This window comes from Acinonyx jubatus, chromosome B1 (assembly GCF_027475565.1).
Source record: "Acinonyx jubatus isolate Ajub_Pintada_27869175 chromosome B1, VMU_Ajub_asm_v1.0, whole genome shotgun sequence".
Classification (NCBI taxonomy): Eukaryota; Metazoa; Chordata; class Mammalia; order Carnivora; family Felidae; genus Acinonyx; species Acinonyx jubatus.
In genome coordinates this window covers 5,418,583-5,446,313 of record NC_069382.1, presented here as the reverse complement: position 1 = coordinate 5,446,313, position 27,731 = coordinate 5,418,583, and the positions used below count along the sequence as shown (strand labels likewise).

The window sequence follows — 27,731 nt, the reverse complement described above, 5'->3', positions numbered from 1 at the left end:
CCCTCCCTCCTTCCTTCCTTCCTTCCTTCCTTCCTTCCTTCCTTCCAAAGATTTTATTTTTTTCAAGTAATCTCGACACTCCATGTGGGGCTCAAACTTAAAACCCTGAGATCAAGAGTTGCATGCTCTACTGACTGAGCTGGTCAGGCGCCCATAATGTCATTTCTTTTTACTCCATTTCTTAAAGCTGGGGTTCATTCCAGATTATATTTTTTGAAACACATTTCCTGGATTTGATCCTACTTGTGAGCAACATTCCTATTAGCTTTCTATTCTTTTAAAAGCACTTTTTTATTGTGAAATATAAAACATATACAGAGAAGTGCATATATATATATTAAGTAACGTATATATTATAAATCATTGTGAACAGCTATGTAATCACCACCCAAGCAAATAAAGAAAATACTGTCAATACCCAGAATCCTAAGTATTCTTTCCTATATAAACGCCTTATTCCCTACCCAAGAGATATTTCAACTTTTATATTTAATTTTTTTAATTATTTATTTTAAGAGAGAGAGAGAGTACAGACGAGGGAGGGGCAGAGAGAGAGAGAGAATCCAAAGTAGCCTCTACACAGTGAGTGCACAGAGCCTGACTCAGGGCTCAAACTCACAAAACTATCAGATCACGACCTGAGCTGAAGTTGGAAGCTTAACCAACTGAGCCACCCAGGTGCCTTTCAACTTTTATGTTAATCACGACCTTCCCTTCATTATAGTTTTGCTCTCAACTTAGTATCCCTAAACAGTTTAGTTGAATTACATCTCTCACTCTCTCACTCTCTCTCTCTCTTAAGCATTGTGTATGTGGAATATACAGTTTGAGTTTTATGAGTCAGTCTTGTTTCTTTCAACTCTATGCTTTGAGTATTCAGTCATGTTGTTACATGAATTTGTAGTTTGTGCTCAGACTTGTTAGATCACACATTGCTGATCCACACCTCCAGGATTTCTGATTTAGTAAATTCTGGGATGGGGTGTGAGAGTTTGTATTTCTAATAAGTTCCCCGGTGACACTGACACTGGCATAACACTTTGAGAACCCAGGTGACACTGTTGTAGGCATAACACTTTGAGAACCACAGTACTTTGTTATATGCATATACTATGCTTTATTCATTCTATTGTTCTTAAATATTTTGGTTGTTTTGGTTTTAGACTCTTGAACAATGCAGGTGTGAACATAATTGTATCTTCTACTGGCTTTCTTTTGGCTGCGTTGTTGAAGTCTAGTTTTGTTGGGTATAGAATTCTAGGGTGGCAGGTACTGGTACTCCTTAGAACCTTGAAGATAATATTCCATTGTCTTCTTCTGATTTCCATTGCTCCTGTTAAAAAGGCAGGTGTCCGTCTGAGAGCTGTTGCTCACTTGAAATTTGTCTCATCACTTTTGCAATTTTTCTTTTGTGTTTATAACATGTCCAAAATTTGTCATTTTTCTCTTTGTAAACGTATTCTTCCTCTTTTGGCCATATGACAGTAAATGACATAGACAATCTGGTTAATCAAACAAGGTCTGTGAAAGACATCTTACATTTCTCCTTTGCTCTCATCTTGCCACCCTGCCTCCTCACACAATTATCCAGACCTATTATTATTATTAACAGTAGCTTCTAGTGTTTAGTGAGAACTTATTTTGTACCAGACACTGCTAGGCACTTGACTTTTATTAGTTTATTGATCTCCCTCCCGAATAGCTCTTGATTCCAACTTGACTGTATTATTCTTACAATCATGGACCTAGTCCATCTCTTATCTTTTTTTTACTGAATCTTTTCATCACACTCTTGCCTTCAGTAGCAGTTTATCTAGGGAGATGGCACTGTGATCTCAGTAAAATGTCAATTTGATTATATCGTTTTGGCTTAAAAGCTTTCAGTTGGCTTTCATGTAGCAAAAAGCTACACAGAAAATAGAGCTCATTAAAACACACAATGCCCTTTACTGGTCCCTGTCTACTTCCCCATTATCATCTCCTTGTTGACTTTATTAACCCTGCTGGTGAAACTGTTTTGCTCATGTGTTTCCTTTTATTCTGGAATTAACAGTCTTCTGAATTTCTACCTCTTTTGAAAATGAAACTTAAATATGAATCCTCAAATCCGTCTTTGTTAGATTAGACTCTTTTCAACAAATTCACTATTTTCCACCACCGACCCCCAATTCTGTGGGAGGAGTATACTTCCTCATCCAACTGATGTTGAGCTTTGTCCATAGAACGTGGGCAGAAGTGACTGTGTGTGAGTTTGGAGCATAGGGGGGGCATGGGGCTTGGTGGTTTCTACTCACTGCTCTGGGAGGCTCAGATCTCTGGCATGAGAAAGACATGTAGCTGCTGGTATCATCAAAAGGAGAGACACGTGGAACAGACCTAAAAGTTCTGAAGCCCAGAATCAGGCTCAGTCAAACCTAAGCACGTTGAGCTGAAGCCAGCCCATCTATATGTGTGTGAGAGAAATAAATGATCCTGGTTTTAGGCTACTGCAATGATTGATATATGCTGACTACTTGTCCTCTCCTGTGCCCTTTTTCCAACCCAGTGAGTGTGGTGGCCCTCTTTTGTACCCTCCTAGTCCCCCGTGCTCAGTTATATGATATTGTATTATTCCTTACTATGTTAATGATCTATTTTTATGCCACTCATTCTTCTCTAAGTTCCTTGGGGGTAAATAATATATTGTATATATTTTTTTTATGTCAGTGATTATAATTACCTTCTATATAATAGGTGTTTTCAAAATGCTTATTGAAAAATGAAGGAATGAAAACTTATATTTCTAGCAACACTGATGATTAGATAACTTGACCAACCTAGGCTGGACAAAATATAAAATAGGATATATCTATCTTTTCTCAGGAAATAATCCTAGAAGTTAAAAAGAATGGAAAAAATAAAGAACTCAGAGAGTTCTTCAGAAGAGTGAAGTCAAATTTTGTCCTGGGAGCACCTGGAAAACTCACATGACTGAGCTGTTCCTTTTAGGGACAGGGTGACAAGGCCCCTGGAACAGGTACCAAAGCTTAAGCCCACCCAAGGCAAAGAGTCTGAATAACGGCCACTGGCTAACTAAGACATCACACAGGGCTCCATCGACTGCGCAAGGGTGAGCAAGAACTTTGCATGTTTCAGCAAGAACTGGCTGAAATCTTGCTGTTCAGAAGTGAAAGGTTCTTCCCTGATGAAAGTGTAACTACAGTCTGGGTTTCTATGGCCCCCAATCACTCTATACCAGTGGTCTATTATTCTACATTTTGCCCTTGGATTTGTCTTAGGTTGATGGTCCTCAAGGTGCCTGGCAGAAGCAAATTTAAAATGTCTACAGGGAGCCCATCTCCAACTCTGGCCTCAATGAATTCCCAAGGGTAGATTTCCAAGGCCTATGAGCTTACTGTAAAAAAAAAAAGTAAAAGGAAACAAGAAAAAGAAAGCGGTTACCCTCAGTGTGAGCATAGACAACAGATAGCAGAATCCGACCCATGAGACTTCAGATAATGCAATTACTAAAAACAATATAAATGATGGTATTTCATCCATTTAAGGGGACAAAAGATGGGTTTGATGGCAAATGAAGGCAAGAGGGGTAGGTGATGTGGGCAGAAGGATTGGTTGGTGCCTCTGACGATCCAGATGACCACACGAATGGTGAGTAGTTATTTGAGTTTATTCAGTTGTATTTATTGAGGTTGTACTATATGCCTGACAGTACGATGGGGCAGGATGCAAGTGGGATTGAGAGGTCATATTAGTGCAGTGGGCCTCTCACATCGGGTGGCTTTATTCCTTTTGAAAAGATCAGTAGGTCAACTATCTCGAGAAATGCAGGCTGGAAAGGTACCGGAAGCATCGGAGGAACTGAAAGCAATGAAGACTCCAAGAAAAGTTCCCAGTGGATTGTTGGAGACCAAAGTCCCCCTGGAAGGTTAGCCTCTTTGGGTGCCGTGTGGACAGATGCCAGCGCCACCCAGCAGCACAGAAGGGGTTACTCTGTGTCCCGAAGCTGGCGCTGTGTTTCTCGCTTCTTCCTTCCCTGCTTAACTGGAGGTTAGCACGGGTCACATGAGATTTTACATGAGATCTGGAGGGTGAAGTGAAGCCTTGGTCTCACGTTTTATGTGAGGAAGGTCAGTGAGGTGCATGTGGTGCTGCCGCTTTGCAAGCATGTCGTGGATCTCTGGCCCCTCTAGCTGGGGTGCATCAGTCCTGCAGACCTCCTCCCTTGGTTCCTTAGACTCCTGGCCTGCTGGGTGTTTAGCTTCATGATGAAGGATGCCAGCTTCTCCAGCAGGGCATGAGCATCACCATGCTGGAGGCCTGAAGCAGGTGAGAGACTGAAGCAGGTGGCAGTCCGTTCTTGGGGGCTACAGCTTGTCCTTGACCCCACACTTCACGGCCATCCTTCCTTGCCGTCACCTGCCCTGGTGATGTCAGATTCCAGCACCAGACCAAAAAAGCATCATCCTTGCGTAGCCGGTTTACAGCTCTCATAGCTGCTTGTGTTCCAGACTCTGTAACAAACCCTTTATTACGTATCGCTCCCCATGGTTCTGCTTCTTCAGTCAAACCCTGAATGATAGAAGGAGCAGGAATCAGCCCAGCACCAGACCCCATTGCAGCTGTTCGGTGTTTTGGGCACAGAAGTCATTAGATTTTCTGTGGCTACGTGATGAGCAGGGGCCTCCTTTTTCTGTTGCTGAAGCCGAGGATGTTCTGGTGCAGCCGGGGCAGGTATTGACTGTGGTGTGGTGGAGGGGGGCTGTGCTATGCTCCATGCATTACTCCATACCTGCTTTGTGTCAGAAACCGCAGCAGCTCTTGAGGACCCCACAAGCTTATATCTACTGATATTTAGCATATTCAGATGAAGACAGGTATTTAAAAACATGTACTTATTAATTCATTTACCAAGACCAACAGTAAGCCCATTACATGTTAATGTGAAAACAGACAGCAGTAAGTTGTGCAAAGAGCGGTTTGCTTCCCACACTTTCCTTTTGCAAATCCCTGTAAGTTTGGCTTACCAGAAATCACCCAGAGTCTCCTATCCGCTTCTGGGTTCAAGCGTTTGTACTATCGGATGCCAGAGAGCCTCTGGAAAACTCCACGGCATACCCGTGAGAGATTAAAAGTGGAAGAGACAAAGAGCATCTTAATATTTCTATGCGAATGGGTTTGTCATGGAAAAGTTTTGGGGATCCTCCCATGTTCCCAGACCACACTTGAGGACCCGCTGGTCTAGGGTGGTGGCTCGTTTTAGGTTGAAATGTGGTGGCCCAAGAGTTCTTCCGGTCAAGGTTTGAAGGCAGAAGGTCATGGTGCGTCAGTGGCTAGCAGCATTGCTCTATGGCTGTTACAGGGGTTGGGACAGAAGGGGGTTGGTGAGAGCTTGAGAACACTGGTTTTGATACCTTTGCTCCCAGAGGCATGGACTATGTTACTTTTTCTTAGTACCTGTCAGGTGTCTGTGGAAGAGGGTATGTTGTTCTCTCTAAGGGAGAAGGTGAAGAAATGAAGGCAAGAAACGTTAAGAGATGACTGTGAACTTTAGTAGGACAATTGTAAGATCCTGTAGACAATAGTGGGTATAGACATGAGTTATGTAGGATGATAGGCTGGTCAGTGAAGACCACAGTGTGACAGGACCAGAAAATAAGTACCCACAGACTTGGTTTGTGTGCTGTAAAGTGGTTCCTGCCTCTGTGGGTCATGAGATATGTAGAAGGGAGTAACACCTTCTAGGTCATTCCCGCACAGAGGTTCTGCGTGTCCTCATTCCCGCCCACACACCCGCAGAGCAGACTGGGAAACACGTTTGGCCAGAATACTTTCTGTATTCTCAAGAGCCTGTAAGCACTCACAGGAGTGCACACACAGAACTTTCTTTCCTGCTCCTGAATGTCTTCATTGTCCCCTAAGCACAAATCCATCCATTGCCCAGCAGGAGGGGCAGGACTTCCAGGCAATTCTTTTATTATAAAGCATGGTCCTTTGTCCCAGTCGTGACAGGCAATGAGTTTAATTAAATAAGTGCTGAACCTCTTTCTTCTGTGCGGAGTGCAGAATGGAATCAAGATTCTGTGCTCATTCATCTGCTCCCCCTGGGGGAACTTTCTCTTCCCTGACTCCCTCAGCTCAGATGGACCACGGTGGTGAAGAACCTTCCCCAGAGTGAGTGCTGGCCTCACCGCTCCAGCAACTGCTGGGTCTGACTTCCCTGAGGGGTCAAACTCTGTAAGTGGTGAGAACAGCCGTCCTGGCATGCCACTCCGACGTCGTTTCTGAAACCGTATGTTCACTGGCATATCCACACTCAAGCAAATGAACCTAACATTGTTTCCATTTTAAGAAAGGTGTCTACCCAAAACATAAGAGACTCATAAAAATGGAGAACAAACTGAGGGTTACTGGAGGGGTTGTGGGAGGGGGGATGGGCTAAATGGCTAAGGGAGCATTAGGGAATCTACTCCTGAAATCATTGTGGCACTATATGCTAACGAATTTGGATATAAACTAAAAAAAAAAGAAAATAAAAAATTAAAAAAAGAAAGGTGTCTATCACGTATCAAACACTTCCACAACTCCTGGAATTTGTTTTGTTTCGGAGTGGAAATATAAAGAGGAAGGTATATAGCAAACAGTCATGTGTTCCATAAGGAGGCTGGCCAGTGGACCAGATAACCTCTAGAAAATTCTTTCCTTAGTTAATTAATGTGCACATTTTAAACTTTGTGTTGTTGGGGACACAGTGTGAATGGCAATAGTGTCTCTTTTTCTTGATTTATTTATATGCCTTCAATAGCTATGAGAGCTTGCAAATGCAGCCATTCATTTGTCTCTGTGTATGCGGGGTGTGGTATGTATGTGAGAGTGTGTGTGCATGTGTGTCTGGGAAAATTCCTGTGTTTTCCATCTATTTGCAGAGTATTCTGTATTCAAAACGTGGGGGGTTTTCCATACACCAAGCAATTCTGTAACACCAGCTGGGTGTCTGTCCTACAATTTGATTCCATTTTGACATTATCTCTTTGGAGATAGCATCAGATCCCACAAGACTGCCCCATCCAATTTCAGGGGCCAGTTGAAAGTTCAGATTGCCACCTGTGCTGCTGACCAACTAGCTGTCAGTTGGAGGCTCCTGTGACCCTCTCCCCCCACCTCCCTCAGGTTCCATGTAATTTATTAGGGCAACTCACAGAACTTACGAGAACGGTTTATTTACTAGGTCACCAATTTATTACGATTATCCAACCTGGTAATAGTGTGATGGGGGAGATGCATAGGGCCAGGTGAGTGAGAAGGGGGGTGATCTTCCAGGCCCTCTCCTGGTGCCCCACCTTCTGAGCACCTGCTCCTGTTCACCAACTGGGAAGCTCTCCCAGTTGGTGGAGTCTTCATTTTGTAGGCATGATTGAATTAAATCATTGGCCCTTGCAGACTAAGGCAACTCCAGCCCTTCTCTCCTACCCGAAGTTAAGAGTAGGGGTGGGGCTGGAAGTTCCAACTCTCTAATCCTGAGGTTGGTTCCCAGCAACCAGTCCTCGTCCCATAATTCACCTGGGGGCTTTCACGAAATCACCCCATTAACATAAACTCAGGCACGGTTGAAAGGGGCTTGCCATGAATAATGAGTCTCCTCTCACATTTATGGCTCTTACCACTTAGGAAGTTCCAAGGGTTTTCAGTAGCTCTGTGCCAGGAATGGGGTAAAGACCAACTCTACATTTCTTATCATAAATCACAATCTCACAGTAGGTGTCTATGTGTTCAGGTTTGTACCATGGTCAATCAATATTAGGAGGGGAAAAAACCCTGCTTTCACCAGCCTCTGAAACTGCCCTGTGGATAACAGTCTATTCATGCCAACTCGATCTGAATTATTTTGTACCTTCTCAGCTTACTTTGTGGTCTGACTTGAGTTTTAAGAAAGCACTCTTTCCTATTTGGGGTACATTGCAAGTGTGATAATGTACGTCTTACATTCCTAGTGGAGTTATTTATTTATTTTTTTCCAGGGATCTCCTCTGACTCATTATTAAAAGCCAGGAAGTATGAGTCCAGAAGACACGTTTGAGCAGAAAATGTAACATTATTTAATTTACATGATTTAGGCAATTTACTAAGGCAATGAGAGAGATTATATGAAGAGTCATTTGCTCTCCAGAGACTGAAAAATCTTTCTTTCCTGCCAAAACATTGTTATGAGAATTTTGTCGAATGTCAGAACTAATTTGGACATGAGTTCATGAGCTTTCCTTAACTCTATATATTAACATTATAGGCTTTTAGTTTCTAGTCAGTAGAATTGTCTTTTGTAGTTTAAAAAGTCAATGCTGTTAAAAATTCTATAGCATTCAGAAACCTCAACTGAAATTAAAAATCACATTTATGGGGCACCTGGGTGGCTCGGTCGGTTGAGCGTCCGACTTCGGCTCAGGTCACGATCTCACGGTCCGTGAGTTCGAGCCCTGCGTCAGGCTCTGTGCTGACAGCTCAGAGCCTGGAGCCTGTTTCAGATTCTGTGTCTCCCTCTCTCTGTGACCCTCCCCCGTTCATGCTCTGTCTCTCTCTGTCTCAAAAATAAATAAACGTTAAAAAAATTTTTTTAAATAAAATAAAAAAAATCACATTTATATTAACTACTCATTTCAGTAGTCTTTATTACTAATTCTCCAATGTTTACAAAATATTAAAATTAGCTTAGTGAAGAAGCTTCAAAAATAGACTTAGGTTGAAACCAGGGTGGCAGTCTCTCTTAACTTCATATTTTCTACCTAATTTCTGTCTAAGTATATGTTTCAAAGTATGAGGGGTTGAAAGCAAGATTTTTTTTTAGAAAGGTTAATCTATTAATATTGCATTTTAGAAGGAAAATGTGGCTTCCCTGTCATCTGCATCTGTTACCATATTTGGTTATAGGCAACACACTCAACTCTGGCTTTTAAAAAAAGATTTATTTAGGAGCGCCTGGTGGCTCAGTGGGTTAAGTGTCTGACTTGACCTCAGGTCGTGATCTCATGGTTTGTGAGTTTGAGCCCCACGTCTGACTCTGTGCTGACCGTGCGAAGCCTGCTTCGAATTCTGTGTCTCCCTCCTCTCTCCGCAGCTCATGCTCTGTGTCTCTCTCTTTTCCAAAAAATAATTAAACATTAAAAAATAAATAAATAAAAATTTAATCTCTACACCCAGCTTGGGGCTCAAAATCATGACCCCGAGATCAAGAGTCACACGCTCCTCTGGCTAAGCCAGCCAGGTACCCCTCAACTCTGGCATTTGTTAGGGGAAAAAAAGGGCAGTAATTTTCATAAGAATATTGGGTAGGTTACATGAGTGCCGGGAAGGTTGAAGAATCAGGCTAAAGAACACATGCCCCACATGAAGCCATAGAACTGCTCAGAAGGATGTATCATTACAGCTCACACTAAGCTTCAAATACTAGCCTTTTTTAACCAGCACCGTGACCCATGCATGAGGCTTGAGTTACCACTGGTGCTTCGGGATCCTGCTGGATCCCTCTTGCTGCAGCCCTACTGTGCCTCCTGAGACAGGCCACCATTCTGCAGCATCTGTTCTTGTGTCCCTTGCTCCTGACTCAAAGTCTGGACCAGATGCATCTGAATGGCATAGCCTAGGTCAACACCTGCGTCCTAGCTGCAAGGGAAGCAGTGGAAGCAAGTGGATGTGATTTTCTGTATCGGGAGACAGGAAGATTTCCTCCTCCCGCCAGGACTCATTAGAAAGAGAATTCTCCAAACCTAGGAGAAGGGCTCAAAATCTGGGTGGCCAAAAAGAATGAAAAGTGGAACATTCTGGGACCCCTGGGTGTCTCAGTCGGTTAAACATCTGACTTCAGCTCAGGGCATGATCTCATGGTTTGTGAGTTCTAGCCCTGCATCAGGCTCTGCGCTGACAGCTCGAGCCTGGAACCTGATTCAGATTCTCTGTTTCCCTCTCTCTCTGCCCCTCCCTCCCTTGCATTCTCTCTCTCTCTCTCAAAAATAAACATTAAAAAAATTAAAAAAAAAAGCTGAACATTCTAAGATGACTTCCTTATCATCAGCGGATGAGTAAATCCTGCAAATAATGTAATAAGGTGGAGCGTGCACCTAAAAATAAGAGGATACAGTCACCGAAAGAGCAAATCCTACTGGCGGGTGGGTCACTTAGGGTTGTAGCAAGAGCTGGTCTCCTAACTCTTGCCTCGATTATTGTTCGACAGATGCAACATGTCACCTGCTAGGAAGTTTTCACACTGATCTTAAGTGGTGGGGTGTGCTTATGATAACTTCCTATGTACCTGGAATCCATAAGAGTCTTTATTAGTGGATATATCATGACTCATTTCAGGGCTACAGCGATCATACTGATCTCTGGTCCTTCCTGACTCTCTCATCTTAAGACTTAAGGATACCTTCCTTTTTTGAAAGGAACTATGGCTGTACTGTTTAACTTTTACTTACATTTTTCTTCTCGATTCTTCTTCCAGAAGCAGGGCTTCCTGTTTTATATATCTAGTATTTTCTTGGCCATTTTATATTGAAGGATAAGAAGAGAAAGGAGATGCGTTGGCAGAAATTCTGTAGTCTTGTTTTGTAGGATAATTAAAAGTGATTGTTAAATTTGAAAATAAAGGCAAGTAAAAAGGCAGGAAAATTATGTCATGATTTCACTGCAAAAACAAGACCACTGTTAATATCTTGGAATATTAATTTTCAGTTTCTATGTAAATGCAAACCTTTTTATGGTAACTGTCAACCTGTGCACACAAGTTCCTTCTCAGGTTTGACATAAGTGGGAATTTTCCAGTTATTTCCATCATGTTCACGAATGCTATTTTAATGGCTCTTGTCAAAGAAAAATAACACACGTGACACTTGTTAAAATGGCAGGGCAGACTTTATTCAGGATTATTGTGATAGGTCTAGGGATTACTGAAATGGGGTTTTTGCAGTAATGGGGAGAGATTGGGCTTGACTGTGAGTACAACCAGGAAAAGTGGGAATTTGTTGCCAAGGAGCAGAGTAGGGAGATCGGTGGATGGGATGTTACTGAGAGGTTAGGTTTATTCTGGCTAAACCAGCCTGAATAAACTAGTTTTTCCTGCAGGCAGGCCAGGTGGCCAGACATCAGCTGGGGGATGGAGGGCATTGAGGGATGATCAGATATTGAGGGTATGGAGGTTCTGGCTAAACTGACTGAGCAGGATTCTTGCTAACATTGGACTCTTGAGGACATGTCCAAGGATGAAGCCAAGTTGACAAAGTGCTAGAAGGAGCCTGACTCAGACAGGTCAGGGAGAGTGAACTGTATACAGTTGACTCATGGGGATGTAGTCAAGTTTATTTAACCATTACTGTTTTTTTTTAAATTTTAATGTTTTATTTATTTTTGAGAGAGAGAGGGAGACAGAGTATGAGTAGGGAAGCGGCAGAGAAAGAGGGAGACACAGAATCTGAAACAGCCTCCAGGCTCTGAACTGTCAGCACAGAGCCCGGCACGGGGCTTGAACCCACGACCCATGACATCATGACCTGAGCCAAAGTCAGATGCTTAACCAACTCAGCCACCCAGGCACCCCAACGATTACTGTTGAACTTTCATTTTTTCCCAGTAGTCCATGATTAAAAGCAATGTTTCTAGACACATATTTGTGCATAGCACATTTCTATTATTTGAACATTTGTTGTTCTTTTAGTCCTGGTGAGACTGACGTTTCTCAATGTCATTTGTTACTCACTTGTACGATCTGTAGAGTGTAAGGGTCTGGTGGGCGGAACCTGTGTCTTATTCATCTTTTTGCCTGCAGACTTTGGCTCAATGCCCAGCAGCTGTGGGACACTCAATCATATCGGAGTGATGAATGACATATATTTATTGTCTCTTTATGAATTTTCCCCACTTACCTACTAAGGGCTTAGTGCTTTCAATAAATATAGATCTAATTGTAAAGATTAAGATTTTAAGCCCTTCTGTTGGTTGCAATACTTTGAGAAGAATAGGGATCCGAAAAGGAAAGCTTTCTAATAACCACGCACTATCCCATAGGCTGTTTCCATGGAAACTGAAGCCTTGAATGAGCTAGCTGAGCACCTAGAAACAGAGTTGGTAATAAATGTAATTTCCCTCTCTCACTAACCTATCATCTTAAACTTTAAAGTTTCACAACATCACGTTGATAGACATTGTCTCGCAATAGAAGAGGTCTTAAAAATTTAAATTTTTCAGTATGGATGGATAGCACCGTGAAGCCAAAAGAGACCGCTAATGATTGGTGCACAGACCCCTTTAGAACTCACCAACAACCCAGCTTGTAGAGAACTCGAGAGAGAATCTTCTCCCCTCTGGCTTTCCCAGCCAGAAAGAAGCTCTCCGCAGTGGCAATTAGTGGCACGATGAAAAAAATTTACAACCTGTCAACAATCAAGTTCTCCAGTAACTCTGGGATAATTGGGATGTAATGTCTGCAGAGGCAGTTGCTTTCTTTCCTTTTTAACCCTTCCACCTTTAGAGGCATTTATCCACTCAAATGGCAGTCTTGGGTTTTCAGTGACTGCTAACCATCCACTTTTCGTTTGTTTTGCAGATGTTTTAAGAAGACCCTTAAGACTCCACCAAAATCTATACTTAGGTAAACTCTCTCACTCTCCAGGTAAAACCTACAAACAGCCCCTTTGCTGTAGGGGCCTCGATAAAAGTTGAGTCAGCAAAGGATAAGGGGGCTTTGCCCTTTGTTGGACATCGAGGAAACCCATGCAGTTGTCAGGAAGCTTTGGCTCTGGGCTGTCCAGGACCTTTATCCGCAAGCTAGTTGGAGCGTTCAGTCTTGCCTCAGTTTGACATGCCCCTTTTCTGATCCAGTGGGCATGCGCTTTTCAGACGCCATCGGGACATAAAAACCACTTGAGCACAACTGAAGGAGCTGTGGGTACAAACGGTTCAGACCCGGCAGACTATTATTCTGATACGTAAACCAGCCTGGTGGAGCTTGATAGGGCTGCCTTTACGTTTCACACCAAGTTCTGTCCTGTTCTGGATTTAATCCCAAAGTGTCCAGCTGGGACAGTTCATCTACTCAGCCACCTGACAGTCCTGTGAACTAGTCAGTGGTGAGGTTGGCCCAGGAGTCTCCAGAGCGTACTCCTCGTGGGCTGCCAGTGGGGCAAAAGGTAAAGGCGGGAGCTGGCAAAGGCCAAACAGTTATCAGTATTGAGTCCTTCATTCTTTAACCATGGCACTTCAGGTAATGTCCTTCACTAATAGAATTCCTCACTGCTGGACTGTCAGGAAAATGAAATATAATTAATTGCCGCATATAACGCTGGGACAAAGTAAGTGCTCAAAAGATAAAACTTTGCGTGGCTTTCCCTTCTCGATGACTTACGTACGGATCTTTAGGCTACTCCTCTGCTAGACAGAAAAGGCTTTCGTGGTGGGATTTCAGGCCAAAAAACGGGAAGGAAGCAACATTTGGGGAAACAAAATCAAGGCTCCTCAAACCCTATCTGACAGACAGCTGCCCACTCACCTAACCAGAAAGCAGGCTGTGGTAGCAAGCTCCCCGTGCAAATTCAAGGTCCCAGCTGGTCTTGGATTCCTGGATATAAAGAAGACTTGGTACTGACTGTATTATCATAATCACTGAGCTATTTTAGAAGTTTTAAGAAAATCATTTTACAAATCATTTCAGCGTCTCTTACTGGGTGAGCATCATATTCCCCCCTGACATTGGCTGCTAGGAGCTGTGTTACTGTTCTGTTTATAACTTCTGCGTGTAGAAGGCCGGCTGGCCCCAATATCAATGCACTTTACAGTGGAGAAAATTGAGATGTTAAGAAGGATTAGAATCTGGACGTGCCATGGAGGCTTGTAAACACTTGGGTCTTGTGAGAAATAAGCCCCCCAGCCCAATCAAAGGAAGGTCGTGGGGACTCGCGGAGCACAGTGAAGCCAGGCTTTAACCAATGTTCTTGCAAGAATAGGTGACTGATGGACAGGCACACGCGGGAGGGGGTTTCAGTAGACAATTTATCTCCTAGTGTGTAAATCCCTCCCCTGGTTTCTCATTGGCTGAGTGCTACAGAGGCAAGTTCCTCCCCTGGTTCCTCATTGGCTGAGCACTACAGAGGTTACAGCCTTACGCAGAAGTCACCCATGACCATGTAAGGCAGAAAGTAGTCCCACCGGAACAAATGTACATTCCTTGAGGTGACACAGAGACTTCAGTTCTTTGGTGCATGCTCATTGCAAAGCCCATTAAAAATAAGCCTGTGAAATAGGAGAAGAAGAACCAGGAAGTGAAGTGTCTAAGGGTTTGGGACTCCATTGTTGGGGGGGGTGGTTGGTACATACTTCCAGTAGGTTGTAGATCTATTGTTGACTAGACAGCACAACTTTTATTTGGTATTTCTTTTTTTCAAATTTTTAAAAATTTTTACATTTATTTATTTATTTTTGAGAGACAGAGACAGAACACAAGTGGGGGATGGGCAGAGAGAGGAGACACAGGATCCGAAGCAGGCTCCAGGCTCCAAGCTGTCAGCACAGAGCCAGATGCAGGGCTCGAACTCATAAACCACGAGATGATGACCTGAGCCGAAGTCCGATGCTCAACCGACTGAGCCACCCAGGCGCCCGATATTTCTAAAAATGAATCATCTCTCTTCTCACAGGCTTCTCTCGTTTTTTGATAAACCTTGGCTTTTCCATGCAAGGTTGTGTCTAGTTGAAGCTGAACATCTAAGATTCCATGTTAGACCAGGTCTTGGGTGAAACCCATTGGGGGAATTTAATGCTCAAATAAAGTTTAAAGAGAACACTAAAAGAACAAAAATTATTTTATTGCTTGTTTTGATTACAGATATCTCTCTGGGGAGCAGGTAGTTTTTCTTTGCTTCTCTTTCTCTTTTTCTTTTGGCCATTCGTCATCTTGTATGCTTTAATGTTATCATGTTAAATATTTATCATTTAATACAGGAAAGTAATAATAGAAATGATCTCACTTTCCCAAGCCGTGTTCCCTCTCTGGGGTAATTACTTCGATGAGTGCTGGAGGGCACGATCTTCCCAGGGTGAGCTTCGCTGGCTGGAGAGAGGATGCTCAGGACGGCTCTTGCTTTCTGGTTTTGTATTCCCAGAGCTCTTGTGGAAATAGTGGATTGTGGGCAAAGGCAAAATGAAATTTTAAATCACAAATCCTTTCATTAGGAGATGAGTCTGTTTACGGACACAAGGAGGGGAGGGGCTATTTGTCACCTCCAGGAGGAGTTCAATCTAGTGCTTACTGACTTAACCAGGTAAATTTAACTACACGCCACACTTAAAATTTCCAATAAGGTAAAATGTATAGTGTCACTCCTTAGGCTTGTCATTAGCTGGGCAGGAGTATGTAGGAACATCCACGTGCATGGTATGCATATTTAAGGGCATGGGCACAACCAAAAAGTACAACGCCATCCGGCATGTGCTACAACTCTGAAAACATGAGTGTTCTGGGGTTAACCACCCTCCAGACATAGGCGTGCAATAGAGATTTTTAAAATATCTCTATTGTGATATCATTTACGTATACAATCATATAGATTTAATGTGTACAACTTGATGTTTACATTGTACAAAGATCACCACAATGAAGCCGAATAACTTCTCCATTACCTCCGCACAGTTAGTGTGTGCGTGTGCGTGTGTCCGTGTGTGTGTGTTGAGAAAATTTAAGATCTAGCCCCTTAGCGAGTTTCAAGTATACAATCCAGTCTTGCCAGCCATCACCACCATGCTGTAAGTTCTCCAGCACTCATTCCTCTTTTGTTGCTGAAGCCTTGTGCCCTTTGGCCAACATCCCCCCATTTTCCCTCGCCCTGGGCTCTGGCGACCACCAATCTACTCTCTGCTTCTGAGTCTCGCTCTTAGACTCCACGTGTCAGCGCAACCGTGCAGTATTTCTCCTTTTTGTGTCTGGCTTATTTCACTCAGCCCAGTGCTCTCCAGGTTCACCTGTGTCGTTGCAAATGGTAGGATGGCCTTCTTTTCTTTTTTAAGGCTGAATAATATTCCATTGTGTGTGTTTGTGTGTGTGTGTGTGTGTGTGTGTGCGTGTGTGCACACACACGCACACACAAAACTTGGACTGGAATCCAGTTTTCTGTAAGTAAGTTTCGGTCCTCCAATTTTGTTTCCTCACCAGAAAATGGAAGTAAGGATGGCAACTCCTCCGTATGACTGCTGGAAAGATCGGCAGACATAATTGCCCGTGTCATGGAGGAGTGTCCACCCTGTAGGGAACCCCCTGCCGTCTTAGAACTTGCTTTATTTATGCAGACTTGCAGGGTACATCTTACTATCCCTCCATCACTTTTTATTTGAGTTTTTAGTTTTTAATTTATTTTCTTTGTAACATTTTTTTAATGTTTATTTCTTTTTGAGAGCAAGAGAGACAGAGAGTGGGCAGGGGAGAAGCAGAGAGGGAGGGAGACACAGAATCTGAAGCGGGCTCCAGGCTCTGAGCTGTCAGCACAGAGCCCGACGCGGGGCTCGAACCCGTGAACTGTGACATCATGATCTGAGCTGGTCAGACACTTAACCGGCTGAGCCACCCAGGCACCCACTTATTTTTTTTTATTTAAAAACTTTTTTTTAACGTTTATTTATTTTTGAGACAGAGAGACAGAGCATGAACGGTGGAGGGGCAGAGAGAGAGGGAGACACAGAATCAGAAGCAGGCTCCAGGCTCTGAGCCATCAGCTCAGAGCCTGACGTGGGGCTCGAACTCACGGACGGCGAGATCGTGACCTGAGCCGAAGTTGGACGCTTAACCGACTGAGCCACCCAGGCGCCCCTATTTTTAACTAATCTCTACACCCAATGAGGAGCTTGACCTTACGACCCTGAGATCAAGAGTTACATGCTGTACTGACTGAGCCAGCCAGGCGCCCCTCATTTTGATATTGTGATAAATTTACGTGTTTGCCGCAGGCAAGCTGACGCCGTGTTTTGCCTTGAGTAACTACAAGGTTCCATTTTCATCCACCGTCGTGCAGCCTTCCCCGACGGTGTAGTCGCTGCCTCACTCACCTGGTGAACTCTGTGGTCCTCACTGTGCTTGGGACCAGCCCCCACTCCCGCTGAGACAGACTTGCCCTCTGACTTAGTACACAGGACACCAAGCAAGTGGGCGATCCCTTTCTCTTTCACAGGCGACTCCGAAACTGTGGGCACAGAGCTAAGGGGTTGCACGTCTCCAAGGGGGTCTTTACCCCAGCGCCCCATGGAAATAGCACCACGTACAGTTGATGAGACATCCTGTGCAATAGTTATGAGCAGGTTATATAGTTCCTGCTCTAAGCCTAGGGCCTAGTGTGCAAGAGATCGTGTTGTGAAATGCTTTGATTTTGGGAATCTTGACCCAACTCCCTTGTGCACTTGAATTTGAAAATGTTTTCTAGTTCTGACCTCACAGCCCGCAAACGACCTTTGGAGCCCCAGGGAACAAGCCCAGCTCTTTCATGGCTCTGTCACTGCACCTTCTAGTCCTCCTGTGGAAGCGGCGTGTACCTGTTTTTATACCTGGTAAGCTCCCCCTTCTCCCTCAGGGTCTAGATTAAAAAGCCACTTTATCTGTAAAGTCTTTCCTGATTTTCCCTGCCTGAGTTACTGTCTCCTCTTCCCTTCCGCAGACGGACAGGGCTCGATGGCAGGCACCATGTCCTTTTGACAGAGTGTGTCTGAGGACTTATGCACATCTTCCGGGGGTCTTGTCGAAGTGCAGCTTCTGATTCAGCAGCTCTGAGAGAGGGGCTGAGATTCCACAGTTTTTAACAAGGGTCCAAGATGCTGCCGACGCGGCTTGTTTGAGAGCCATACCTCAAGGAACGTGGCTTTCTTATCGATGAGCCCCAGCGTTTGGCACGCAGCTGGCCTTCTGTCCAGTTTCGCTGACTGTTGAAGGAGTGGTATCGGATGTCCTTCCCCTGCGACTTTCTCAGCGGGGTAGCGAGTCTCTGAAAAGCACGCACGCGCAAATGCAGTGCGTGAGATCGTGTTTTGCGGCTTGTTCGAATCAATCATGTTCATCTGTTTGGACTGAGACCCCTCCATATCTTTTTAAAAATAGTAAAAATAGCCACGATTTCCTGGGTGTTTCCATACTATTTGCTAAGCTCTCCTCCAGGCCTCAGTTAACTCATTTCATTCGTAATTACAATGATTAGCTCAGAGCAGCCCCAGGAGAGAATGTACCGGTTAAAATAATGCCCCGGCACCGCCCCCTCCCCAATAAATACAAGACAGCTCCAGCCCCCTAGCGAATTCACTGTGTGTTCCCGTACAACCCTTCGTGGGGTTCCCCTGGGTGATGGCTCTTCTCCAAGCACTGACTTGGGGACCCGGTCTGCTTCCATCTTGGGGCCCTACCTTCTTCAAAATGTGCTTGGCTGCATCACATTGATGAACACACTAGCCTGTGGGGCCGTGGGAGTGCCACGATCGCTCCTTCTCTTCTGCCTTTGGCCATTACTCAAGCACATGGCCATACTTAACTAAGAAGGAGGCTGGGGCGGATGGGCAGCTGGCAGCCCAAGAAAAAGAGGAATTTGGGGTGACTACAGTCTGAGTGTGACTTACCTAAATACCTGGATTTGTTTATTCCTTTCCCACTGATGTCCAAGGATACAGTAGCAAGTCCTGTATGTTGTCAGGCAGACAGGAAACCCAGGGAGCGATGCAGGTGGATGGGGAGGGAAAGCGCGGGATATACTTATGCTGGGAAGTGGCCGTGGCCGTGGGGCTGTGCGACTTTCCTGTGGGGTGTGTTGAGTGCCGCAGGAGGAGAGCAGGGATCTGTGGGGACCAGGTCAGGTCTTGGGTCAGAAATCTTAGCGGGGACAACACTTACAGTGAGAGGGCACCGCCTTGTTTTGGGGAGATTTATCCCGGGGTCCCGGGACAGACGGTGAGGGTGGCTGGGGGTGCACATCCCTTCTCTGCTGAATTCCAACTTGGCTCCTCGTGTTCCATGGGATGTTTGCCTCCCGAAGACGCTGGATGAACCTTTCTGAGACCTGAATCCGCTAACGTCCCATCTGGCTGGTCTCTGTGGGCTCCGCCTGCAGCCCACTCATGCCACTGCCCTGAAGTCACGGTGTGCCGCCTGTGGTTCCTGCGTGCACGGTGCGTCATGGCCTCTGAGCCTTTGCTTTGCGTGCTCCTCTGGCTGCCACGCACCCGTCAGCCCCCTCCGTGGTCTTTCACCCACTGCTGTTGCCACCGGCCTCGCCTCAACACGGTTTGCTGATTCCCATTGGCCCCGAACAGTAGCAGGTGCAGTGTCTGACCTGGGCGTAGATGCCGCTTTAGATCTTACTTCCCGTGGGGTGCATGTCGCTGGCGTCGGGCTTCCTCTTCTGTGAACCCACGCTACCGTGGGCGCGGTCTTCCTGGGACCCGATCATGCCGCAGTGGGCTTCTGCTCACTCAGTGTCTCCCTCCAGTCTACTGTGATCTCGTCCAAAGCAGACCCTGTGTCCTGCCCACTGTCGAATTCTTACACCTACAGTACTGTGTGGCACAGAGCAAGTGGCAAAAATTGCCGGGGATTCTTGCGAATCTGCAGTTCGTAAGCACCCAGGTCTTAGCCCTCGTGGCAGCCGTGGGGATGGAGTGTGAGGGCCCTGGAGAGAGGGTGCTGGGTCTCACTGGGGACTTAGACCGAGCTCTGCTTGACAAGGAGCCTGGAGCCACAGGTTTGCAGTGTAGCAGGGACTCAACAGGTTCATCCTGCAGGGTAAGCCAGGCAGGGCTTAGGGAGACTGACAAACCTTGAGCAAGTGTGTCCTGTGAGGGAAGAACTGCTACCCACCGCTGCGATTTGTTATTGAAATCAAGCACCTTTTCCTTAAGTGGAACTTGGCTCCTTTATGAGACTTGGTATTGTATTAAATATGAACTCGGTGCGGATCCCGGAGTTAGGAAGCAGGTGCCAGAGGATGGTCACCAAAACATTTACAGGAAAAAAAAAAGACTATAAAATCGAAACTTATTTTGTTTCATAGCCAGAAAAAAAAAAGATTTATAATTGATAAAATATCTCTTGCATTTTCCAGTTCCAGGAAGAGTTCTAGCCCGTCCTTTTTACTTCAGAGTAGCAGGAATTTATGGGGCTAAAGCACCGTCTTTCAAGGGCCCTGGTAACTGCTGCTCTCGTTCAGCCGGTGATTTGATTTTAGAAATTCAGAATCCAGCACTAAAATCCCCATAGTATCAGCGGGAGCTCTTGGTAAGAAATCTTGCCCAAGAATCCACTAACGCATGAGCTAAATGCCAGTGAGGGAATAGAACTGAGAACACAGGAGACACAGGGCTTCACAAGAAGGAGACGCGCGCCCTCCCTGCCTCCCTGCTGTGGAATGTGACACCACGTACCTGTACGTGCGCGTAAACACGTCACACGCATCCCGTCTCCAAGATGCCATGGTCGCATGTGGTGCGGGGCAGGACTCTGGAGCCACACCCCCCAGGGTTGGCATCCTGGCTCTGCTACTTACCAACGTATGACTTGGGTGAGTTATTTGAGCTTTTCTGTGCCTCAGTTTTTTATCCTACAAAATGGGAATGATAGTATACTTCCGTGTGGCAAATATTGGCAACCTGTTCCCCTAAACAGTTAACCCTTTTCCTGAGACAGGCAACAAGACAGCATTTCTAGCTTCCCTTGTAGGTGGCCTTGAGATGTGAGTAATAGCCAATTACAAACAAACAAACAAACAAACAAAAAACAAAGAATAGAAAGGATTGGCTCCACTGGAGTGGTCCCACATGCTAATTGCTTTGCTATTCATGGGATGCCTGGAAGTCACGTTTTGAAGAAGGCAGGGCACTTAGATGTTAGGAGCCTGGGTCCCTGACTCAGTGCTTTCAGGAGAGCCCCCCCCCCACAACATCCGGGGGAACCCCTGATAAGGGTTACGGGAGCATGCAGCGACTTCGCTGTGGTGTTTGGGTTGTTTTATCTTCATGGGTTGGTTTGTTACAGGATTAGTTTAAGCAAAACACTCCCTCTTGGGGCTATGCTGTGGATGGAATGAGTTAATCTCTGCTCATTGCTTACAGGAGGGCCTAGCAAATAGGATACCAGCACCTAGGAAATGTTGGGTATTAGTATTTTTATAATATATATTTTTATCATTAGAGACATAGGGTTTTTTTGTTTTTACATTTTTTTAATCTTTATTTTTGAGAGAGAGAGACAGAGTGTGAGAGGAGGAGGGGCGGAGAGAGAGGGAGACACAGAATCCGAAGCAGACTCCAGGCTCCGGGCTGTCAGCACAGAGCCCCACGCTGGGGCTCGAACCCACAAACTGCAAGATCGAGACCTGAGCCGAAATCGGACGCTTCACGGACTGAGCCCCCCAGGCGCCCCCGAGATGTAGGGCTTTCTCGTGCCACAGCAGCTGGAGAAACCTAAAACAAGGGCAAAACACAATACAGGAGCTGTGCTGTGCGTGGCCTCGACACTGTCTGTATTCACAGCCTGCTGCTTGGAAATGCCCCAGAGGTGCCCGGTGTCTGAAACACTGGAATGTCCCTCTCTAGGGACGTCCCTCTCCAGGGACGTCCCTCTCCAGGGCTGGCTTATATTTGTATAATTTTATTATTTTTTTTAAGTTTTATTTATTTATTTATTTTTAAATGTTTTTTTTTTCTAATTTATCTTTGAGAACGGGCAGGGGCAGAGAGAGGGGGGACTGGAGGATCTAACAGAAGAATGCAGTTGATGAAACCAAGTGTTCAGCACACCCCCAGTGAACCTCATTGTTTGTGTGCGTGTGTGTGTGCATGTGTGTGCGTGTGTGTGTGATATTGCTTCCAGTTCCCACCAGGATCGATGCCTTTCCTTAGGCAGCTCTGAATAAGGAAGCCACAGCCATTAAGGATTAGCCCATAAATTGGGTTGGGGCATTGCTACCCTTCCGGCGCGGGGAGGCGAGTCTAACGCGTGTAGTCAAGGCAGAGTCTGGAGCCAGGCGGCCTTGCCTTCCGCCGGTGACCCCGCCTGCTGGCTGTGCGGGCTGGGCACATCAGCGTCCCCTGAGCCCCCCTCTGCTTCTGAGCTCTGAGAGGGACGAAAGCCACTTCGTCGGGTGGACGGGTGAGAAGACGTTCAAGGAGCACCTGCAGCAGTGGCCGACGCAGCGCAGAGGTCGGTCGGTCAGTGCGGACACGGGGCCCCTCGCCTTCCCTCGGCCTTCGCTGTCCACATGGCGGCGCCCTCTCCTTCCCTAAGCTCCCCCCTCTCCTGCTCCCACCTCGGCCTCAGACACCCTCAGCGGCCACGGATTGCACACGTGAAGGACGTGACTCCACACTCCGTCTTCAAAGTCAATGTGCAAGTCCTGCCGCGCAGCGAAGGCTTAACGTGGCTTTTCCCGACCGCACAGGCGTGGAAGTTTGAACTTCCCCATGCGAAGCGCACAAGAAAAAGATCGCCGTGAGCCGAAGGAAGCTTCCCGTTCCCAGGCCCCCTTGGCTTGGTTTCCCAGAACGCCTCCACCGTCCTTTCCGTTTCATTTCGTTTTTGCCCCGCGTGAGCTCGCTCGCTGCCTTGAAGCCCCGGGTCTCAGGCTGCTTTCTCACCGGCAGGGCGCTTGAACCTTGACCAGGCGCGCGTTCAACAGCATCGTGTCGAGGAAGGATTGTTTTCAAGTACAGCTTCGCCTGCCAGCGGATTTTCCTTGTACCTGGAAGACAAACAGGGCAGTGTGACAGGGGATTAACTGAGCCCCTGGGGTCTGGAGAGGGACGTTCCAGTGTTTCAGACACCGGGCACTTCTGGGGCATTTCCAAGCAGCAGGCTGTGAATACAGACAATGTCGAGGCCACGCGCAGCACAGCTCCCGGGCCCGTGTTTTGCCCTTGTTTTAGGTTTCTCCAGCTGCTGTGGCAGAAATGTGGGGTTGGCTTATATTTGTACAATTTTTTTAAATTTGTATTTATTTTTAAATGTTTTTTGTTTTTTAATTTGTTTTTGAGAGTGGGGAGGGGCGGGGCGGGGGAGAATAGAGGATCCAAAGCAGGCCCTGCGCTGTCAGCAGTGAGCCACCCGAGGCGGGGCTCCAGCTCACAAACCGTGAGATCCTGACCTGAGCTCAAGTCAGATGTTCACCCTACTGAGCCACCCAGGTGGCCCTGGGACCGGTTTATATTTGTAAAAACTGCACTTGCCAAGAAAGTGAAGAGAGCATTCCCGAAATGCCTGTGGTGGAGGCAGGTGATCGTTGACGGCCCCTGTCACCTTATAGTTGCCGACTCTCCCGCCTCTTAGTGAGTGGCACGGAATGAGCACTGTCCCTCTGTGTGCCCAGGGTGCACCCCAATGCCAGGCACGGAGGGGGCCCACAGAAGATTATGAACAGATGGCAAGTTAGGGGATAATGCAGGAGCTTGTACTCAACTGAGGCTCAGGGACAAAACAGAGCATCAGGCCAGACAGAAACATCTGATAGTGAGAAGTCACAGCAAGGGTGCCTGGGCCACTCACTCGGTTTAGCATCCAACTCTTGACTTTGGCTCCGGTCATGATCTTACAGTTCGTGGGTTCGAGCCCCATGTCGGGCTCTGCGCTGACAGCGTGGAGCCCGCTTGGGATTCTGTCTCTCCTTCTCTCTGCCCGTCCCCCCCCCCCTTGCACTCTCTCAAAATAAATAAGTAAACATTAAAATAGTAAGATGTCACAAAATAAAACCGATGATGCAAGTTTATTGGCAAAAGTTGTAGTCAAAAACTAATTGTGATTTTTTTTCTCTTTTCCTGATGTTTCTGATGCCTTTTGACATTGTGACCACTTACGAACCTGCAAGAATTTTCCTTTACTATAGTGTTAGTCTTGTGGTGTGCTTATAAATGACCAAAACTTAGAAATGTTATATTCTTTTAGTTGAACAAATGGTAACTATGTTTTTATAAAACCGTGCAATAGAACTACAATCAATAAGTTGTAATTATTGTCTGATTAAGCTTTTCTTTAAATCAACAAGGCAAGCATGCTCACGTTAGGTGCTCGGTAAATCACCCTTCTGATTACCGAAGTGGAAAAATAATGATTTCATGTCCCCTGTCCTGTTTTTTTTTTTTTCCTTAAGAGATGGGAGCAGAGGATGATGAGTGAGTTATAAATTTAAGATACGCATATGTTCTAAACATTTAGAAAATTTGAGAATTGAGTCTTGTATTATGACAATACATAATGGTAATATCTCATGTGTTGAACACATATCCTGTATTTTACTGACATTGTGCACTGGTCCTGTGGGTTAGACACTATTGTCTTCATTTTACACATGAGATCACTAAGGTTTGGTCCCCATTTGCCCAAGACCACACAGAAATCGAGATGCAGAGCCAAAAGGCGGGATGCAACCCCATTTGATTCCAAAGGCCGATTTCCTGACTATGATGGATGGAAAGTACAGGATGTAGAGATTGGCCTTCCAATGGCCTTTTTGCGGGGGGAGGGGGAGCTTTTGGAAAATGATTTACCTAATTATCTTTATCTGCAATGGTCATGCCAAGTTATCCTGCTGGACGAGCTTCTACTAATTTTTCCAGTTGGCGGCATTCCCAACTTTTAAGAAATGACTCAAAATCCCCCTCCTCCTCTGTGAGCCTTTCTGATCCCTAGGTGGATCCAGACGGGCTGACCCTCTCTGCTCCCAGGCACACAGCCACGTACACTGTCCATCTCCCCGTGGTCCCTGTGGCCATGTGCTAAGTTCTAGCCTGCTTGTCAGTTTCAGGCCTGCACTGCGACAGCCCCCAGCCAGGGGACCCGGAGGGAAGCAGAGTGGCGAGGCGGCCGGCACCTGGGTCCTCACTGCCTGGAACACACACTTCCCTGCCTGCCCCCCAACTCCCGGCTGGATTTTGAGTGGGCAGTAAAAGCCTTCTATCATGTTGAGCTGTCAAGGTTGTTTGTTAAAGCACGTAGCAAATCTTGATGAAGGGGGTTAATTTTATTCTTATTTATTTCTTTATACCCTCTAATCATAATAGATTGCTGGCGGAGAGTACATGCTTAACATATTACGTTTATTTACTTATTTATTTTTAAGTTTATTTATTTTGAAAGAGAGAGAGAGAGAGAGCGTGCGCATGTAGGGGAGGCGCAGAGAGAGAAAGAGACAATCCCGAGCAGACTCCACACCGTCAGCATGGAGCCGGACGCAGGGCTCGAACTCACGCACCGTGAGATCATGACTTGAGCCGAAATCAAGAGTCAGATGCTTGACCAGCTGAGCCACCCAGACTCCATATGTATATTTATTTTTAAAGTAATGTGTGGAGTGTTGAGAATATTTAGCAACTAATGAAAACTAGGAAGAAGAGAAATGAGTACAATTATTCTTCATATGTTGGTGTATTTCCTTTTAGCTCTTTCTGTTGTTTTTTGAGGATTTTTTTCCCCTCCAACATGATTGATATCTTACTGAATTCATGATTTTGTGTCTCTACTTTTTCTACTTTACCAAATAGCATAATCCACATGTTTTCCACCGTGTTAAAAATTCTTCATAACAACAGCTGCTCGCCATTCACATTCTCTGGATGTGCCGTGACTTATTTAACCTTCCCATTATCACTGATGGTTTAGTTATTTCTCTGTATTCACAATTAAAAAAAATAATGCAGTGACAATATCTTCATCTGTAAATGCTCTTTCTGTAAAGAAATCACTGAAAAAAATTTTTATGCTTATTTTTGAGAGAGAGAGAGAAGTAGAGGATGAGTGGGGAAGGGGCAGAGAGAGAGGGAGACACAGAATCCAAAGCAGCTCCAGGCTCCAAGCTGTCAGCACAGAGTCCAACGTGGGGCTCAAACCCACGAACCATGAGGTCAGGACCTGAGCCAAAGTCTGATGCTTAATGGACTGAGCCACCCAGTTGCCCCAATAAATCACTTTTCAATTAACCAGATTACTCGTTCTTAGAGACATACCTGTTTTTCTTTCAGCTCTGCTACAAACATTCTGGAAAGAGTTCCCTGTCTGAGCAGAGGGTCAAGCAGGGGCTACGTGAGCACCTAGCATCCCGTGCATGGAATCAAAGGTAGGACCAGCTGACTTCAAAGGTTCCCGACGATTTCCGTGATTGTAGCACAGACCAAATTTTCTGTGAATTAAACTCTCTCTTAAGAACATCCTAAGTCCTCTCCAGGTGGAGGTAACTATGTTGGCAAAAGCCCAGATGTAGGCAAGTACAAATTTGGTTGGGCTACTTAAGAAAATTACTTTTCAAGTAGGTAAGATGTTAACCTGGCTCCGTGTTCAAAAGATAGAAAAAAACAACAGTAAAAATTCTCTTTATAACTCGTGCTCTTACTCAGTGTATTTTCCAAGAGACAAGCAACAATTTAAGTACCTTGTGTATCTTTTCAAATAATTTATTTTGTACATCTACTGGAAAACACACAGATCCTTTTTCTCTTTACTGCTTTACTCTTTACTTCTCTTTACTATTTTACCATTTTACAAATGGTAGCATGTTGTAAACATTGCTCTGAAACTTGCCATTTTATGCGCTGGTATATCTTGGTGGATGTTCCGCAGAAGTGCCCTGTTCTGTAGTTTCTCTGTGGTCTATTGTGTGGCCATACCACCTTGTAACTAATAATCCTCTATGATGATTTCCGAACAATCTTTGTTTCCAAGGTACAAACAAAGTGCGATAGCCATAGGTAATTTTACAATAGTCATAGGCAAGTTTGCACACATGGGCAGGGCTTGATTGGGATCAACTGGGCTTGGTCCAGTACCTGCAGTCAGCTGATAGGTTGGCTTGGGTCTGGCTAGTCTAGGGTGCATCTAGGATGCCCTCACATCTCTGGTGCTTGGATGGCTGTTGACCAGAGAGACAATGGTCTATGTGCCTGTCCTCCTCTGGCGTGCTGGCTTGGGCTTATTATATGGCGATGGCAAGGTTCAGAGAGAGAAGAATCCTGCAATGCCTCTTGAGGTCTAATCTCAAAACTGCCATGCCACTGCCTTCTGTTAGCCAAAGACCATCACAAAAGCAGCCGAAATCCATCGCTACTGATAATCACGTGAGGGGAGTCACATCACATACCTGCAATATCACTTTAAATAGGTCATCCGTTTACCTGGTGCAATGTTAAGGGCATGGAGAAGCAGAGAGGAGACTGAAGTCTTGCAGGCCTTTTGTCTCAAGCTACTGCAGTGCGGAAGCACACGTAGAGTTTCGATAGCCTTTGCAAAATAGACTTAAAGGTTTACCAGTTGACCCGACTACGGGGACTGTCTGAGGGTCTCTCTTCACCATAGCTTCACCCACAGAGCATGTTAGCAAATCTTCGGATTTTTGCCAGTTTGGGAGTTGAGAATATAACCTTGGCTTGGATTTTAGTTTCTACTATTTTCAATGATGCTGATTTGTATTTCTTGCTCTCTGAATTATTTGCTCAGATTCATGTATTTAGTAGCTCTAAGTAGCATAGAGTTTGGGGGCTGAGGGAAGGAAAGAAGTGGGGGATGCAGTGGGAAGGGAAAAAAAAGCCAGAAAGATGGGGTCACACCGTGGGCACTTGTCATCGCCGTGTTAAGAAATCTGGACTCTGTACTACAAAGTAAAGAAGAAACTGTGAGTTTGAAGCCACAGGAGTGATGCCGTCCGAGCTGAGCCGTGTCCTGGGGAAATCCCTCCTTCCGGGGGGTGAAGGAGGTTGGGCAGTGG

The 27,731-nt window shown here is 45.5% G+C and overlaps 1 long non-coding RNA gene and 1 other non-coding gene across 3 annotated transcripts in view; one reads left to right on the top strand and one right to left on the bottom strand.

The window, feature by feature from the left end:
- LOC128314298 (uncharacterized) overlaps window positions 1-27,731 on the top strand; it is a 223,398-nt gene that overhangs the window by 158,609 nt on the left and 37,058 nt on the right. The window contains exons 2-3 of one of the 2 annotated variants that reach the window (XR_008295780.1): window positions 12,584-12,649; window positions 25,996-26,090. This is a non-coding gene — a long non-coding RNA (uncharacterized LOC128314298). The remainder of the gene's footprint in view (window positions 1-12,583; window positions 12,650-25,995; window positions 26,091-27,731) is intronic. The other variant, XR_008295781.1, reaches the window with a different exon arrangement.
- TRNAQ-UUG (transfer RNA glutamine (anticodon UUG)) lies at window positions 11,489-11,573 on the bottom strand. Its single transcript has one exon. It is a non-coding gene; the product is annotated as a tRNA-Gln (tRNA).